Consider the following 13,368-nt stretch of genomic DNA (forward strand, 5'->3'; position numbering starts at 1 on the left):
ATAGGAAGAAGTACAGTCGACGTTTCGGCCAAGACCCTTCATCAGGACTAACTGAAAGAAGAGGTAGTAAGAGATTTGAAAGTGGGATGGGGAGGGGGGAGATCCGAAATGATAGAAGACGACAGGAGGGGGAGGGATGAAGCCAAGAGTTGGACAGTTGATTGGCAAAAGGGATACAAGGCTGGAGAAGGGAGAGGATCATGGGACGGGAGCCCTAGGGAGAAAGATGGGGGAGGGGAGCATCAGAGGAACATTGACTTCTCTAACTTCTGTTAATGCCCCTCCTCCCCTTCTTACCCCATCCCTTATTTATTTATTTATTCCCCTTTCTTTATCTCTTTTTTCTCTCTCTGTCCCTCTTACTATATCTTCCTCTGATGCTCCCCTCCCCCTTTCTTTCGCTCTAGGCCTCCTGTCCTATAATCCTATCCTTTCTCCAGCCTTTTATCCCTTTTGCCAATCAACTTTCCAGCTCTTAGCTCCATCCCTCCACCAGCATTTTGTGTGTGATGCTATTTAATAAAGCAGCTAAAAGTCAACAACATTGTTATATTGACAGAGTCACATGTGGGCTGTTTTGGTAAGGATGTCTATTTCCTTAATTGATCACGTGATTATAATAATCCATTTTACAGCCATTGTTACCGACCTAGTATTATAAATTCAGATATTTAAAAACTGCGTTCAGCTCTGGAATAATTGTGGTACAATTTGAATACCATTTACCATATTCTGTTCCTACTCTAATACATTACACCCCCACATCACGGAGGGGTTCCGTTGCTAGAAAACCATCTGTATTGCAATTTTCAGTAATATATAATCAATGGTTCAATGGTTCCATTTAATATCAGAGAATGTATGAAGTATGTACCCTGATATTCTTACTCTTCACAGACAGAAGAACATTAGAACCCCCTCCTATGCACAAGCAGCAGCAAAATCATCAATCCTCCCCCTCCTCATACCCCACCTGCCTAAGCAAAATTGTCAATCCTCCCTCTCCTCATACCCCACCTACCTCAGCAAAATCATCAATCCTCCCTCTCCTCATACCCCACCTACCTCAGCAAAATCATCAATCCTCCCCCTCCTCATACCCCACCTGCCTCAGCAAAATCGTCAATCCTCCCCCTCCTCATACCCCACCTGCCTCAGCAAAATCGTCAATCCTCCCTCTCCTCATACCCCACCTGCCTCAGCAAAATCGTCAATCCTCCCCCTCCTCATACCCCACCTGCCTCAGCAAAATCGTCAATCCTCCCCCTCCTCATACCCCACCTGCCTCAGCAAAATCGTCAATCCTCCCTCTCCTCATACCCCACCTGCCTCAGCAAAATCGTCAATCCTGCCCCTCCTCATACCCCACCTGCCTCAGCAAAATCGTCAATCCTCCCCCTCCTCATACCCCACCTGCCTCAGCAAAATCGTCAATCCTCCCCCTCCTCATACCCCACCTGCCTCAGCAAAATCGTCAATCCTCCCCCTCCTCATACCCCACCTGCCTCAGCAAAAGCATCAACCTCCCCCCCACCACCCACCATACAAGCAATAGCAAAGCCCCCAAAGAGACCATCAAAATAAACACTGTTCATCTCAACATTCCGACATCCACAAGCTCTCTCTCTCTCTCTCACTAATGTGGGAGAGGGAGGTATCACTCCTCCACAGTGAGAGGGAGATGATGTTTTGATGTTACAGTCTGCAACATCACTTGTTTCGACAGCAGTGTAAACTTCTGCCTCGATGTTCCAATCTCCCTCGCCACTTCAGTCAGCGACACTGGTGAGGATTCGGGTCATCCACAGAACTGCAGAGCCGCACCCTGAAGGTGCACATCTTCCAAGCCACTCCTGGAGGTATTGAAGACACTAGGCCGCTCGGCGAGCTCAGAGAGAGGGAACCCACCGCTATGAAAAACCACAGTTTGAATGCAGCTGTAGATCACAGACTCTGACAGGACCCCAGCCACCTTGAAAAGGAAAGAAGAGACATTAAAGAGAAGAATTTAAATGGTTTCACAGATGAAATGGAAGAAGTCGCCCTCTGGCACCATCTTTAGCTCCCCCCAAGTCTCTTGTCAAAAAGATAACATTTCTTGTCCCTTTGCATTTTTGCATTCATTTATTTATTTCTCACATAAATTCCATAAGTGTTTTCTTAATTTCTTTGGTAATGACTTTGTGAATTCTGTAAGAGCAAATTTCCATTACCTAAACCGTCATAAACCAGAGTTACAATTGTAGTTCTTTCCTGATTGACTTCTATGTTCCAACTGTCTTAACCTTAAGATAATCAATTATACCATGTAATACACACTTCTTTATTGACACTTATAAATTATTTTGGCTCCACCAACAATCTTATTTTTAAAATTTCCTCGTTTTCAAATCCTTCGTACTCTGCCTGAATTATGAATTCAAGAAAGAAGATGGTGTTGTCAGATGAACAAAGTTGCTGGAGATAAATACTGGTAGATATGAAACAGTCTCTTCATTCGACAAAATGAGGGTCAGCAGCATCAGATGGAGACTCTCTTGGAGGAAAGGTCTGCCTGACCTAGCACTACATGATTTTTTATGTGCTAAAGGTCAAAGGACAATTCCATATTTACAATGCATCCACAATGATTTCTTTGAACTACACACAAACTTCACACCTCCCACTTCGTACCCACACCACAGACATCTGAATGAATTTTATTCAGCATTGTCTGGTCTTCCAATTAATTGTGGTTCATTGTTATGAACTGCATTTCAGATTTAATCCATAGTTCAGATTTGCATCTGAAAACTGGTGGCTGAAGTCAGTTGCTCAAGTTACTTGCTATGTGTGTTAACCCTCCCCCCCCCAAAAAAAATGCTGTAACAGATGACGCAGCGAACAACGTGACCAAGGGCGACATCTTCCAGACGGTTCATGAGACTACTTCTTTAACTTATTTTACATCTTCTTTTTCTTTCAAATGTGGTTCTGCTGCTGTTGGAGACTGAGGTCTGTATTTTGCTGGTGTGTTTTCAGGCCGATTGAGCAACCTGGCACTCTGCTGTCTCCAAGAGGGTTCTGTGAGGCTTTGAGCGAAAAGTGCGGCCTTGGGGCCAAGAAGTGTAGAGACAGGTCAAGAGCCCATGATTGACTCCATTTCTCGCTGATTAAAGTGCTGAAGAAGATTGAAACCATTGAGGCGAGTGTGAATTCAGGCTACAGACAAAGGCAATTTCCAATAAGAAGGTGCGGTCAGAATGACTACAAGAAGATATGACAGTAGAGATCTGCTCAAACAAAACAGACAAGCGATGTGCTACTCTCTGACCACAGCAAGGCATATAACAGTCCCATTGATGAATAAAGAGCAGGTAAAATGTCTAACAACAGGATATATTCCACGTGAAAGAGCTCTGTCCAGTAAAAGAAGTGAATCCCTACCAATAGAGTTGGCCATTATAAAAGCTAGTGTCACTCAAAAGCAGCTTTTCAGAGGTCAAAGAAGACCTTGATCAGACAAAGACAAAGCTTTCCCTACGGCTCTCGATTCAAATAAATAAGGCTGGTGTACTAGTTGCAAAATGAGGCAGTGACATACAAAGTGGGCACTGGGGCAGATGGCAGAGCCATCCCCAAATGTCTGTTCACAAAGCTAGTGAAGACAACAGGCATTACACTAAGCCCAACAAAGAAAGTGCTCATGGGTCCAGAGAAACATAAGCTCAGTGTGAAAGGAAGGTTTCTTACTTCCATCCATAAAAATAAGGAACAGTTAAAAGAAGATATTTATGTTGTTCTGAATCTCCGCTCACCACTGCTGAGATGACGTCATTGAGAAGCTGAACCTCATTGCAAGGTTGGATTCACTAAACAAAGTTCAGTGGCAGGAGAAGTACCTGGAGTTGTTCACAGGCCTGGGGGTATTGAAAGAAGATTACCTTATGCAACTGAGGACAAGAGTGATGTCCTACCCTCTGACCACAATGAGGTGTATACTGTGCCATTGCTGAACAAAGTCAAAACTGAACTTGAAAGAATAGAAGCACTTGACATCATAACTAGAGTGAATGGACCTACTGACTAGTGTGCAGGCATTGTTCCTGTTCCCAAGCCAGATGGCACAGTGAGGATCTGTGTTAATCTAACAAAACTGAGTAATGCTGAGAGGCAGGGGAAGTTTATACTGCTGTCTCTTGAGCACACGTTGGGTATGCTAGGTGGAACAAAGTTCTATGCCAAAATAGATGCAAATTCAGGGTTGTATCAGATCCGTTTAGCTCCTGAGTCTCAGAAGCTCACAAACTTTATCCCACCATATAGATGTTATGCCTTCAAGAGACTCCCTTTTGGCATCTCATCGGTACCTGAACTTTTTCTGACGAGGATGAACTAAATTTTGGAGGGACTAGAAGGAGTAGTCAGCCACATGGATGATACATTCATCTTCCGAGGGTCATCTGAGGAAAATGACAGAAGAGTGGAAGGTGCCTTGGAGAAACTGAAGCAAGCTGGAATCACCCTGAACAAAAAAAAAAGCAAATATGCAAAGTTGAAAGTGAAGCTCTTAGGTTACCAACTGCCCTCAGAAGGCTTTCTTTTGGATCGGGACAACAGAGCGGCGTGGGAGCTGAATTCTGAAGGAAGGCAGTTTTTTTTAAAAACTTCTTCGTGTGCAAGAAGGACCAGACTGTGCAGGCACGTGACGTAACAGGACAGCGCGGAGAGTTTAAAAAGGAGACCACCCTATACAGCGGGCAGCGGAGTGAGCAGTGAAATGTGGTAGTCATAGGGGATTCCATAGTCAGGAGAACGGACAGGAGATCCTGTGAGCCTGATAGAGATACCCGCATGGTGTGTTGCCTCCCGGGTGCCAGGGTACGGGATGTCTTGGATCGGGTCTAGAATATTCTGAAGGGGGAGGGTGAGCAGCCAGTTGTCCTGGTACATGTTGGTACCAATGACATAGATAGGACAAGGGAAGAGGTTCTGAAGAGAAATTTCTGGAAGTTAGGAAGGAAGCTGAGAAGCAGGACCTCCAGGGTAGTAATCTCGGGATTGCTACCTGTGCCACGTGCTAACGAGGGCAAGAATAGTAGGATCAGGCAGATGAATGCGTGGCTGATGCAGGGGGCAGGGCTTCAGATTCTTGGATCATTGGGATCTCTTCTGGGGCAAGTATGACCTATTCAAAATGGACAGGTTACACCTGAACCCGAAGGGGACCAATATCCTGGCGGGAAGGTTTAATAGAGTATATATATATATATTTATAACACTTTATTGTCGCCAAACAATTGGTACTAGAACATACAATCATCACAGCAATATTTGATGCTGCGCTTCACACTCCCTGGATTACAAATATTAAATATGAAAGATATTAAAAATAGTTAAAATTAGTAAATGTTAAAAAATTAAATTATAAATCAGAAATAGAAAATAGAAAAATGGGAAATAAGGTAGTGCAAAAAAACCCGAGAGGAAGGTCCGGATATTTGGAGGGTACGGCCCAGATCTGGGTCAGGATCCGTTCAGCAGTCTTATCACAGTTGGAAAGAAGCTGTTCCCAAATCTGGCCATACGAGTCTTCAAGCTCCTGAACCTTCTCCCGGAGGGAAGAGGGATGAAAAGTGTGTTGGCTGGGTGGGTCGTGTCCTTGATTATCCTGGCAGCACAGCTTCGACTGCATGCGGTGTAAAGTGAGTCCACGGACGCAAGATTGGTTTGTGTGATGTGCTGCGCTGTGTTCACGATCTTCTGCAGCTGCTTTCGGTCTTGGACAGGACAGCTTCCATACCACGTTGTGATGCACCCTAGAAGAATGCTTTCTACGATGCATCTATAAAAATTAGTGAGGGTTTTAGGGGACAGGCCAAATTTCTTTAGTTTTCTCAGGAAGTAAAGGCGCTGGTGGGCCTTCTTGGCAGTGGCCCACCAGCGCCACTGCCAAGAAGGCCCTGGTGGGCCACTGGTTGGACCAAGTCAGGTCATTTGTGATATTGACCCCAAGGAACTTAAAGCTTTTGACCTGTTCCACTTGCACTTCACCGATGTAAATTGGGTCGTGCAGTCTGCTACTCCTTCTGAAGTCAACAACCAATTACTTCGTCTTGCTGACGTTGAGGGATAGGTTATTGTCTTCGCACCATGCCACCAGGTTCTTAATTTCCTCTCTGTACTCAAACTCATCATTACCCGAGATACGGTCTACAATTGTATTAGGGAGGGGTTTAAACTAATTTGGCGGAGGGATGGGAACTGGAATGATAGAGCGGAGGAAGAGGAAAACAGAAATAAATCTAAGATAGTGAGCAGTAAAGATGTCATGAAAGACAGGCAGGTGATGGGGCAAATTTGTATACATTGGGGTGAGTTGCAGTGAAATCAAAGCAAAAAGTACCAAATACTGGTCTTAAGGTGTTATACTTAAATGCACGCAGCATAAGGTATAAGGTGGATGATCTTGTCGTACAGCTACAGATTGGCAAGAATGATATTGTGGCCATCACTGAGACGTGGTTAAAGGATGCATGTCTTTGGGAGCTGAATGCTCAAGGATACACGGTGCATCGGAAGGATAGGAAGGTAGGCAGAGGGGGAGGTGTGGCTTTATTGGTAAGAAATGATATTAAATCATTAGAAAGAGGTGATATAGGATCGGAAGGTGCAGAATCTTTATGGGTTGAGCTAAGAAATAGCAGGGGTAAAGGGCCCTGATAGCAGTTATTTATAGGCCTCCAAACAGCTGCAGGGATGTGGACTACAAATTACAACAGGAAATAGAAAAGGCTTGTCAGAAGAGCAGTGTTATGATAATTATGGGGGATTTTAACATGTGAGTAGATTGGAAAAATCAGGTCAGCACTGGATCTCAAGAGAGAGAATTTGTAGAATGTCTGCGAGATGGCTTTTTAGAACAGCTTGTTGTTGAGCCCACTAGGGGATCGGCTGCAATGGATTGGGTACTGTGTAATGAACCGGAGGTGATTAGAGCGATTGAGGTGAAGGAACTCTTAGGAGACAGTGATCATAACATGATTGAGTTCACTGTGAAATTTGAAAAAGAGAAGCTGAAATCTGATGTGTCGGTATTTCAGTGGAGTAAAGGAAATTATCGTGGCATGAGAGAGGAAATGGCCAAAGTTGACTGGAAAGGGACACTGGCGGGAAGGACGGCAGAGCAGCGGAGGCTGGAGTTTATGCGAGAAGTGACAAAGGTGCAAGACAGGTATATTCCAAGAAAGAAGAAATTTTCGAATGGAAAAAGGATGCAACCATGGCTAACGAGAAGTCAAAGCCAAAGTTAAAGCAAAGGAGAGGGCATACAAGGAAGCAAAAATTAGTGGGAAGACTGAGGATTGGGAAGTTTTTAAAAGCTTACAAAAGGAAACTAAGAAGGTCATTAAGAGGGAAAAGATTAACTATGAAAGGAAGCTAGCAAATAATATCAAAGAGGATACTAAAAGCTTTTTCAAGTATATAAGGAGTAAAAGACAGGTGAGAGTAGATATAGGACCAATAGAAAATGATGCTGGAGAAATTGTAATGGGAGATAAAGAGATGGCAAAGGAACTGAATGAGTATTTTGCATCAGTCTTCACTGAGGAAGACATCAGCAGTATACTGGACACTCAAGGGTGGCAGGGAAGAGAAGAGTGCGCAGTCACAGTTACGACAGAAGAAGTACTCATGAAGCTGAATAGTCTAATGGTAGATAAATCTCCCGGACCAGATGGAATGCACTCTCGTGTTCTGAAGGAAGTAGCTGTGGAAACTGCAGAGGCATTAGCGATGATCTTTCAAAAGTCGATAGATTCTGGCATGGCTCCAGAAGACTGGAAGATTGCAAATGTCACTCTGCTATTTAAGAAGGGGACAAGGAAGCAAAAAGGGAATTATAGACCTGTTAGCTTGACATCAGTGGTTGGGAAGTTGTTGGAGTCGATTGTCAAGGATGAGGTTATAGAGTACCTGGAGGCATATGACAAGATAGGCAGAACTCAGCATGGATTCCTTAAAGGAAAATCCTGCCTGACAAATCTAATACAATTTTTTGAGGAAATTACAAGTAGGCTAGACAAGGGAGATGCAGTGGATGTTGTGTATTTGGATTTTCAGAAGGCCTTTGACAAGGTGCCACACATGAGGCTACTCAACAAGATAAGAGCCCATGGAATTACGGGAAAGTTACATACGTGGATAGAGCATTGGCTGATTGGCAGGAAACAGAGAGTGGGAATAAAGGGATCCTATTCTGGTTGGCTGCCGGTTACCAGTGGTATTCCACAGGGGTCCGTGTTGGGGCCGCTTCTTTTTACATTGTACATCAACGATTTGGATTATGGAATAGATGGCTTTGTGGCTAAGTTGGCTGACGATATGAAGATAGGTGGAGGGGCCAGTAGTGCTGAGGAAATGGAGAGTCTGCAGGGAGACTTGGATAGATTGGAAGAATGGGCAAAGCAGTGGCAAATGAAATACAATGTTAGAAAGTGTATGGTTCTGCACTTTGGCAGAAGAAATAAATGGGCAGACTATTATTTAAATGGGGAGAGAATTCAAAGTTCTGAGATGCATCGGGACTTGGGAGTCCTCGTACAGGATACCCTTAAGGTTAACCTCCAGGTTGAGTCGGTGGTGAAGAAGGCGAATGCAAAGTTGCTATTCATTTCTGGAGGAATGGAGTACAGCAGCAGGGATGTGATGTTGAGGCTGTATAAGGCCCTGGTGAGACCTCACTTGGAGTACTGTGGGAAGCTTTGGTCTCCTTATTTAAGAAAGGATGTGCTGACATTGGAGAGGGTACGGAGAAAATTCACTAGAATGATGATGGGAATGAGAGGGTTAACATATGAGGAACATTTGTCCGCTCTTGAACTGTACTCCTTGGAGTTTAGAAGAATGAGGGGAGATCTCATAGAAACATTTTGAATGTTGAAAGGCATGGACAGAGTGGATGTGGCAAAGTTGTTTCCCATGATGGGGGAGTCTAGTACGAGAGGGCATGACTTAAGGATTGAAGGGCGCCCATTCAGAACAGAGATGCGAAGAAATTTTTTAGCCAGAGGGTGGTGAATCTATGGAATTTGTTGCCACTAGCGGCAGTGGAGGCCAAGTCATTGGGTGTATTTAAGGCAGAGATTGATAGGTATCTGAGTAGCCAGGGCATTAAAGATCGTGGTGAGAAGGCGGGGGAGTGGGACTAAGTGTGATTATGGATCAGCTCATGATAAAATGGCGGAGCAGACTCGATGGGCCGAATGGCCGACTTCTGCTCCTTTGTCTTATGGTCTAATGGAGTGCAACTAGATTCAGACAAACTGGCAGGAATTCAGAACATGGAACAACCTAGGAATGTGTCAAAGATCACAATTTCCTTGGCATGGTAAAACAGCTGGGAAAGTTAATTCCAGATTTGACAGGGAAAACAAAGCCTCTACATGACCTCCTATCTCAGAGTAATGTTTGGACTTGGCACACAACACAGAAGAAGTCATTCTCATCAATTAAAGCAGTGCTTATCTCACCAGCAACATTGGTTTTTTTTAATCTGAACAAAGCAACCAAGGTCTCAACAGATGGCTCTTCCTTTTTCTGGAGGGACTGCTCATGTAAAACTGCAGTGGTGTATGGAAACTGATGACATATGTATCAAGAGCACTAACTCCTACTGGACAGCGCTATGCCCAAATCGAAAAGGAGACGCTGGCTCTCATATGGGCTTGTGAATGCTTCAGCTGCTAATCGATAGGCACTAAATTTCTGCTTGAAACAGACCACAAGCTACTTGTCAGCCTCCTCAGCTTGAAAAACTTGGATGACTTACCTCCATGAATACAAAGATTCAGAATGAGGCTTACGCGATCCTGTTACGACATCGAACATGTCCCCAGCAAATCATTCACAGCAGCAGATACTCTGTCAACGATGCCATGTAAAAGTGAGTGGATGGAAGCTGACTCCTCCCTCATGGAAGACACTGATATTTACTGCGCTTAGGTACATGAAAGTGTTCCTGCATCACAGAGTAAACTGGTGCTTAGTTGAAAAAGGACCCAAATCTGCAGCAAGGTCATGCAATACTGTGAGCATGGATGGCCAGCTATTCCAAAAGGAGCTCACAACCTCAGACCGTACTGGCTCAAAAGAGACACACTCACTATTCTTGATGGTTTGTAGCCAAAGGGCTCTAGGGTCGTCATTCCAGTGTCCATGCACACCAAAATCATTGGTCAAATCCACCATGGACGTCAAGGCATCGAAAAGTGTCATCTCGGAGCAAGACATACTGTGTGGTGGCCTGGTCTGAGCACACAGCTGGGAGATTATGTAAACCAATGTGAAGCATGCAGAAAACTGCACAAAAATTCATGCTGAACGTCTCCGTCCCACAGAATTCCCAGACATTCCATGGCAAATTACAGGCACAGACATTTTCGAGCTATAAAGAGACAAATATCTACTCACTGTGGATTACTACTCATGGAACGTCGAGGTGTCCCACTGTACTCTACATCCTCCGCATCAGTTACACAGCACCTGAAAGCTGTATTCGCTCACCATGGAATACCAGAGACACTTGTGTCAGACAACTGTCTACAATCCAGCTTCCCAGACTGCAAAGCCTCTGCTACAGACTATGAGTTTAAACACCAGACAAGCAGTCCACAGTACCCACAGGTAAATGGAGAAGTGGAAAGAGCAGTGCAAACTGTCTCCTACTGAAGGCAAAAGACAACTACAAAGCACTACTGGCTTATTGCTCCAAACCTCTTACAAATGGCTACAGTCCATCAGAGATGTCAATGGGCCAGAGACTGAGAACAAGCCTGCCCATTCTTCCTTCCCTTCTCCAACCTCACTTACCAGACTTGAACAAAGTGAGAAATTTTGAGACAACACAGCGTGAGAAAAAGAAGAGCATGTATATTTTCAGACACAGAGCAAAATCATTGTTGCTGCTTTGGAGTGGTGTAGCATGCACTACCACTGTTTGTGATTGCAACATCACAAGGTGAAATCAGGTGGAACAGATGTGCACTCATGCACTTTCGAAGTCCATGAATGGTAGGGGAAAACATAGAGTTCCCTAATCCTTCTGATGAGGACCATTTACCTGAGTTATACGCACCTGTTCAAGTATTTCCATCTGCTCCAACAATTCCAGGAACCCATACCACATATGATCTTTTCGTAATTTTTATTAACGACCTTCATGTTGGGGTAGAAGGGTGGGTTGGCAAGTTTGCAGATGACACAAAGGTTGGTGGTGTTGTGGATAGTGTAGAGGATTGTCGAAGATTGCAGAGAGACATTGATAGGATACAGAAGTGGGCTGAGAAGTCGCAGATGGAGTTCAACCCGGAGAAGTGTGAGGTGGTACACTTTGGAAGGACAAACTCCAAGGCAGAGTACAAAGTAAGTGGCAGGATACTTGGTAGTGTGGAGGAGCAGAGGGATCTGGGGGTACATGTCCACAGATCCCTGAAAGTTGCCTCACAGGTGGATAGGGTAGTTAAGAAAGTTTATGGGGTGTTAGCTTTCATAAGTCGAGGAATAGAGTTTAAGAGTCGCGATGTAATGATGCAGCTCTATAAAGCTCTGGTTAGGCCACACTTGGAGTATTGTGTCCAGTTCTGGTCACCTCACTATAGGGAGGATGTGGAAGCATTGGAAAGGGTACGGAGAAGACTTACCAGGATGCTGCCTGGTTTAGAGAGTATGCATTATGATCAGAGATTAAGGGAACGAGGGCTTTACTCTTTGGAGAGAAGGAGGATGAGAGGAGACATGATAGAGGTGTACAAGATAATAAGAGGAATAGATAGAGTGGATAGCTAGCGCCTCTTCCCCAGGGCACCACTGCTCAATAAAAGAGGACATGGCTTTAAGGTAAGGGGTGGGAAGTTCAAGGTGGATATTAGAGGAAGGATTTTTACTCAGAGAATGGTTGGTGCGTGGAATGTACTGCCTGAGTCAGTGGTGGAGGCAGATACACTAGTGAAGTTTAAGAGACTACTAGACAGGTATATGGAGGAATTCAAGGTGGGGTGTTATATGGGAGGCAGGGTTTGAGAGTCGGCACAACATTGTGGGCCGAAGTGCCTGTACTGTGCTGTACTATTCTATGTTCTATGTTCTATCTTTTATCTGTCCCACCAGAGATCGTCCGGCTATTGAGCTATTGAACTCAATAGCCTAATAAGCTTCGGGTAAGTGACTAAAGCAGCAGAATAATCCTCTTACATTGCTGGAGTGTTCAGATAGCCTATCCCTCCATTGCTTCTGTTGTTTTTTTGAAAGAGTTCTAATGTTGAAAACATTTCACAAAATAAGACTGTTCTTTAAAAAAAATGATAAAAAGAAGAGGAATACAAAGAGAGTGAGACACCATTAAAAAACAAAGAGAAAGACAGTTATAATGTTGTCAATTCTTTTACGTTTATGTATACAGTGTCAGTTATGGGTAAAGTGAACCGAACTGTATAATTTCAATGACTATAATTTCAATGCAGTTCTATAGACAAGAAGTACATACTAGTTTTTCTTTTTATCCAAGACGGGGAGATGTTGTGGTAGTTAATAGTGTTAATCCTGTGCCACTCAGTTAGCCACCCCCACATAGGAGGAGTTCACATACTGGTCAAGCAGGATTATCAATAAATCTCGGTTGGATATCCTGCATGCTGCTGTTCAGGTACGTTCTGCACTATCTCTGTGCAACATTATGTACCAGCCTCTTAGTCGGTGCTGCCAGAGGAAAGTTTTGCATGTGACAGTCTCTCTTTCTCTCTCGCTCACCACTCCCAAAGAAAGGTCACTACATTCGATTGATTTCTCTCTTCCTAGATGCGGTCGGAGGATAGTGATAGAGTTGTGGGTCTTGAACAAGGTTTAATTGATGTGGTTTGTGGATTGTACTCTGTTGTTCAGGTTATGATCTGTTTTTGTTTTCTGGTTGTTCCTTTTTTTGTTGCTAATTTGGCCGATTTTGATTGGGGTGGCCTGCAGATAACAATCTGAGCTTAATTGAATATGCCTGTACTCCTTGGATTTTGTGTTTTATATTCTGTATTTTTCATTCTTTTTTTTTGTTGCAGTTTGTGTGATTTGTTTTGGGGGAGAGAGGTTTGATGTTTTACTGTGAACAGGTTCCATCGTTTTCTTTGTTTCATGGTTGGCTGTGGGAAAGATGAGTCCCATGGTTCTGTACTGCATAGATACTCTGATAATATATGTACTTTGAATCTTTGACTATCTTAACAGTACATTGGTTGAGGTGGGAAGTGTTAAAGAAGTCAACTCAACTTAGGGTCGATCAAATTAGTTAGTGAAATTGTGAATGATCTTGGATGTTCATATATTGCTTGTAAACTATGGAGT

General features: G+C 43.9%; 1 protein-coding gene across 2 annotated transcripts in view; it reads left to right on the forward strand.

The window, feature by feature from the left end:
- Nucleotides 1-13,368, forward strand: part of LOC140194717 (adenosine deaminase-like) — a 90,067-nt gene that overhangs the window by 22,123 nt on the left and 54,576 nt on the right. The window lies entirely within an intron of this gene.

The sequence above is a fragment of the Mobula birostris genome, chromosome 1 (genome assembly GCF_030028105.1).
Source record: "Mobula birostris isolate sMobBir1 chromosome 1, sMobBir1.hap1, whole genome shotgun sequence".
Lineage (NCBI taxonomy): Eukaryota > Metazoa > Chordata > Chondrichthyes > Myliobatiformes > Myliobatidae > Mobula > Mobula birostris.